Source organism: Alexandromys fortis, unplaced genomic scaffold, assembly GCF_014885135.2.
Source record: "Alexandromys fortis isolate MF-2015 unplaced genomic scaffold, M_Fortis_MF-2015_v1.1 scaffold_207, whole genome shotgun sequence".
NCBI lineage: Eukaryota > Metazoa > Chordata > Mammalia > Rodentia > Cricetidae > Alexandromys > Alexandromys fortis.
Genome location: NW_026068106.1, coordinates 2,623,300 through 2,628,452, shown reverse-complemented (window position 1 = coordinate 2,628,452; position 5,153 = coordinate 2,623,300). Strand labels below are relative to the sequence as shown.

At 42.7% G+C, this 5,153-nt stretch overlaps 1 protein-coding gene across 23 annotated transcripts in view; it reads right to left on the bottom strand.

Moving 5' to 3' along the window:
- The window catches only part of LOC126489682 (glutathione S-transferase-like), a 48,054-nt gene that overhangs the window by 27,579 nt on the left and 15,322 nt on the right, over positions 1-5,153 (bottom strand). For 13 of the 23 annotated variants that reach the window (XM_050124071.1, XM_050124069.1, XM_050124082.1 and 10 more), the window contains exons 1-3: positions 2,480-2,580; positions 2,005-2,115; positions 1,381-1,470 (exon numbers count right to left, since the gene is read on the bottom strand). The gene's annotated coding sequence lies outside the window, so the exon portion shown is untranslated. Of the gene's footprint in view, positions 1-1,380; positions 1,471-2,004; positions 2,116-2,479; positions 2,582-5,153 lie in introns of those variants that run through there. The other 10 variants (XM_050124087.1, XM_050124094.1, XM_050124077.1 and 7 more) reach the window with 6 other exon arrangements.

Genomic DNA, 5,153 nt, shown 5'->3' with positions numbered 1-5,153 from the left:
TATATCATAGAAATGAGCCAACAAAAGCAGATCCATTCCTACAGAGGGTATGAAAACGAGTAGGGAAGAAGTTTTTAAAGATGGATTGAGGAAGGAGTGGGCACACGCCCACCATCGAGGCAGAGTCACCTGTGAGTTGAGGACAGCAGGGTGTCTCTTATTTCTTCCCGCTAAAACACTGAAGAGTCTGTCATAGCTTTTCTAAAACTCATCCAGAAGAACCAATTGTTATCACAAAGAAAAATGAATCCCCAGAGAAGGAGAAAATTTCGTCATGCCATCACTCAGAAAGGCAGGAGAACTCATAAGAGAGAGTTTTCTGTTCATACCTGAGACCGTTGAAAATGAACTCTATCTTGTATCATAGACGTCATAGAACAGGTCTTGAAAAAGATCATGTAGATCATTTGACCTACTTTTATTGCTGAACTTAATTCTAAAAAAAGTGTATAGAATTCTAAATTTATTTCCCAGCTAATTCAAGTTAATAGATTATAGTCAACATGCAAATAAGAATTTCAAAAAAAAAAAAAGAAAAGAAAAGAAAGAATTTTATATGTAGATTTAATTTATTTCTGTGTAGCTTTGGAGTCTATCTGGCACTCTCTCTGTAGACCAGGGTGGACTCAATCCACATTAGGTCCACCTGCCTCTGTCTCCCAAGTGCTGGGATTAAAGGCGTGTACCACCACTATTCGGTTGATTTTATTTTTAAAGTTTTATTTATCTTTATCCTATGTGTATGCATGTTTTGCCTGCATGTATTCATGTGTGTGCCTGGTATCTGTGAAGGTCAGTAGAGGGTCTCAGACCCCCTGGAGTTTGAGTTACAGGCCGTTGCGAGCTTCCATGTGGGTGCTAGGAATTGAACCTGTGTCCTCTGTAAGAGCAGCTGGTGTTCTTAACCATTGATCCATTTTTCTAGCCCAAAGGCTTGTTTGTATTATATATATATTTTCCCACCGAGCATGTCTGTACCCCATGTGCGTGCAAGTCCTGCAGATGTCAGAAGAAGGGATCAGAACCCTTAGAACTGGAGTTACAGATGATTGTCAGCCACCACATGGGTGCTGGGAAATGAACCCAAGTCCTCTACAAGGGTAAATGTTCCCTTTTTTATTTTTAATTACATTTTTACACACTATATTTTGATCATATTCTGTTCCCCCAAACTAACTGCTGAGCCATCTCTCTGATTCCCAAGTGTATTTTTAAAGTTATTATGATCATTATTAAATAGTTTGCTGTTTCAAAATTTAAGAGTAGGCTCATACATACATCGTATGCTCTCTCAGTTAGGGTCTCTATTGCTGTGAAGAGATACCATGAACACTGAAAATCTTATAAGGAAGATATTTATAGTTGAGGGGGCTCACTTACAGTTTCAGAAGTTCAGTCCATTATCATCATGATAGGGACCATGGTGGTGTGCAGGCAGACATGGTGCTGGAGGTGCTGAGAGTCCTACATCTTGGAGGCAACAGGACCGACAGTCACACTTAGAGAAGCTTAAGCAAAATAGACCTCAAAGCCCCTCTGGGCAGTGACACAGTTCATCCAAAAAGGCCACACTTCCTAATAGTGCCCACTCCCTTTGGGGGCCATTTTTTGCAAACGACAATATATGCATATCTGTTTTATTTAATATTTTTTAAAGTTCCTGGTTCCTTTAAAGTTTCTCTCATCCAAAGGGGGCTTCTGGTGGCTTCCAAACTATAGAACCACATTCACCATAAGGCAGCTGCGGATTCTGATTTGTAGATCTGCAGTACAAAAACCGTAGTCACACCATGGAAAGAGAATACGCTAAGACCAACACAGCTAGGAAAATCTTAGCCCCCAAAGATGGGTCCTCTGTTTCAGCTCCACTTCAGAAGCTAGAGAGAGACACTTTGTGAAAAGTGAAGGTAAGCATAAAGAAACATTCAAAGAAAGAAACTCCTTCCTGGAGACACCAACGTGGAGACCTGGTCAGGACCCCACCCTCCCTATCTTGTCCCTCACCTTCTAATCCTGTGTGTTTGTTGTTCTGTGCAGCACAAGAAAGAACAATGTGTCTATCCAGTTGGCGTCTTCAAACTTTACAAAGACAAACAAAGAAACAGGAAGATCAAGCTGGAATTGAAGACAGAGAAATCATAAAATACACATTACAGGGCAATTAAAACCAACTTTCCCCGTGAGAGACAGAAGTAGGACTGGAGGAAGGCCTGAGGTTGTCCTTGAATTTAGAGGAAAGTTCATCTGTGTGCCTTGTTTATTTATTTTTTCCTCTATTTGATGTTGAAATAGGAGCGGCAGGGCTGCGTCCCCGGCACCCGGCCGTCCGCATGGCTAGCTTATGCCCGAAATAATTACACGGAAACTGTATTCTTTCAAACACTGCCTGGCCCGGCTAGGTCCAGTTTCTTATTGGCTAGCTCTTACATATTGTTCTAACCCATTTCTAATATTCTGTGTAGCCCATGAGCTGGCTTACCAGAGAGGATCTTAACCTGCGTCTGTCTGGAGTGGGAGCATCATGGCGACTCCTTCACTAAGCTTCTTTCTCCCAGAATTCTCTTCTGTATACTCCGCCTACCTAATTTTCTATCCAATAAAATGGGCCAAGGCAGTTTCTTTATTAGTAAGAAATCACTCCCACATCAATTTGAGATAGAGCCTCAGGATACAGGCTAACTTGATAGGTAGCCCAGGCTAGCCTCAGCCTTGAACTAATCATTCATGCTTCAGCCCCCTGACTACTAAATTTTAGTTAGAAAACCTTCTCTCTAACTCAATATGTGAAGAAACTAAAACCAAAATTACATATTTTAAGAAGTTTTCTAAACAAATAGCTGGATCTTAACATTCACAAACCAGTCACGCTCAGCCAGTGACAGGCAGATACCTGAATTGATCATCCCAAATACGGCCAATGGCTCTCACACCATGCCCAAGACAGAACCTGTCAAACAGTACCCACCTTGCCTTTGCTGCTGGGGCCGAAAAACCTACTGTTCACACTGCTGAGTCACACTCTCTAAGCCTCTTTGGGTCCAAATTGCTGCCCAGTTACTAAATCACACCTTTGCCAACTCCAGTGCTGAAGACTAAGTGCAGGGTCCTGCACCTACTAACAAATACCAGCACTGTGCCGCCATCCCAGCTCCCAGCTCTGGGTGACAGAAACAGGGATGATCCTTGGAGACTCTCTGACTAGCCAATAGAGTCAATTAATAAGGTTCAGGGTCAGTATGAGACCCTGTCTCCAAATGTAAGGTGGAGAGAGGTAGAGGAAAATAGTTAACATTGACCTCTGGCCCAACACACACACACACACACACACACACACACACACGATAAAACAATCTTGAATAGGGAAAGATGGCTCAGTGATTAGGAGAACTGGCTGTTCTTCCAGAGAACCAAGGTTCAACTCCAGCACCTACATGGTGACTCATAACCACATGTAGCTACTGTTCCAAAGGATCCAGCACCCTTTGCTGGCCTCCATAGGCACTGTGTGCCACTGTGTGTATGTGGTTTACACTTGTGCATGCAGGTGAAACACCATAAATGTAAAATATAAGAGCCTAGAAGCTGAATTTGAGACCTGGAAAGAGAAAACGTATCAACCAGATTTACCTTATTATAACAAAATACTTCATTCAGTTAAACAACTTTTGGCTCACTGTCTTGAGGGTCTTAGTCTTAAGGGGCATGCTATGAAATAAAATTGTGCCTCAAAACAAGAAACAAAACAGACAGGGAATGAACTAAGTTCCCATTATCTCCTTCAAGTTCACACTCCTAATAACCCCAAGACCTGTTAGTAGGTCCCTCCTTGTTTCTCTAGCCCTCTCCACTACAGGCCAGGGGCTAGAGACAAAAATTGTATTTTAAGGAACACTCATGAGCTAAGACAGAAGAGGGGATGAGTCAGAGAGACTGGGTGTCTCACCCTTTCCAGTCCACGGGTTCAAACATTAGATTCCATGATGGGAGAGGAATCCTTACTGGGGGCTGGAAACAGATCCCCTGCTACAAAGAAGTGCCCAGAAATCAGGGATCCTGCTCTTCAGTGTGGAAGAGAATTTAACCAGGTTGATGTAGCCCTAGTTGGTGTTTTGCAATCAAGGCAGTCTTGGCCATGATTCTTAAACAATCTGGGAGTCAGAATGGTACTCATTCAGACTGGGACCCTGAGTCTCCATAGTCTCCCAGACCAACCCTCCCCTCTGCTTATGACCCAGGAAGTACCAGTCTAGATACAGGAATTGAAACTGGAGATTTGTGAAACTTTAAAGTAACTTGTAAAGGGACAACTGTTGTCACTGTCTTCTTTTGCACGTTGAGGCAAAAGAAGTGCTGCACTAGCATCCCTGAGGCTCACTGATGGGCATAGTGCCCCATGGGAAAGCAAGCATTATTTCCCCTGTCTTTCAGACTGACTTCTCAGAAGCTGTCCAGAGCATCACTAACAGTTTCAAAAGCAGAAGAACATAATAAGTCATTCTCTTTGATCAAAGTGACAGTGGCCTCTTTTGCCCGGTGGTAAAATTGGCAGAGAAACAGCCATAGCTCTCAAACATGCCACATCGTCTGCTTATATTTTAATCCCCAGAGACAGAAACAACCAGTCTCCCATGAAGCTTGTCTCCTTGGAAGAGAGTTCACTGTTATTGAATGCTAATATATGTGATTTTGTGTGTGTTGTACAGTTAATCCTTAGAACACTGTGATAATAAACATAAAAAAGTTAATTCCCTAGCAAAAGCCCAAGTATGATTATTATCATGTTTAGAACCATAACTGAGGTAGGAAGGGGTAAAAGCACTGCTAGAAAATGTTGGTTCTAAGCCGGGCGGTGGTGGCGCACGCCTTTAATTCCAGCACTTGGGAGGCAGAGGCAGGCAGATCTCTGTGAGTTCGAGACCAGCCTGGTCTATAAGAGCTAGTTCCAGGACAGGCTCCAAAACCACAGAGAAACCCTGTCTCAAAAAACCAAAAAAATAAAAATAAAAATAAAAAAGAAAATGTTGGTTCTGTGCTTAAGATTTGACATCTGGGTTCAAGTCTCTTGCCAACCCTAATGTGGCTCCCTTAACTAAGATTTGTGCTTCCCTGCTCCCCTATCCAACCTTCCTTTATCCCAATCATCCTGTTTCCCC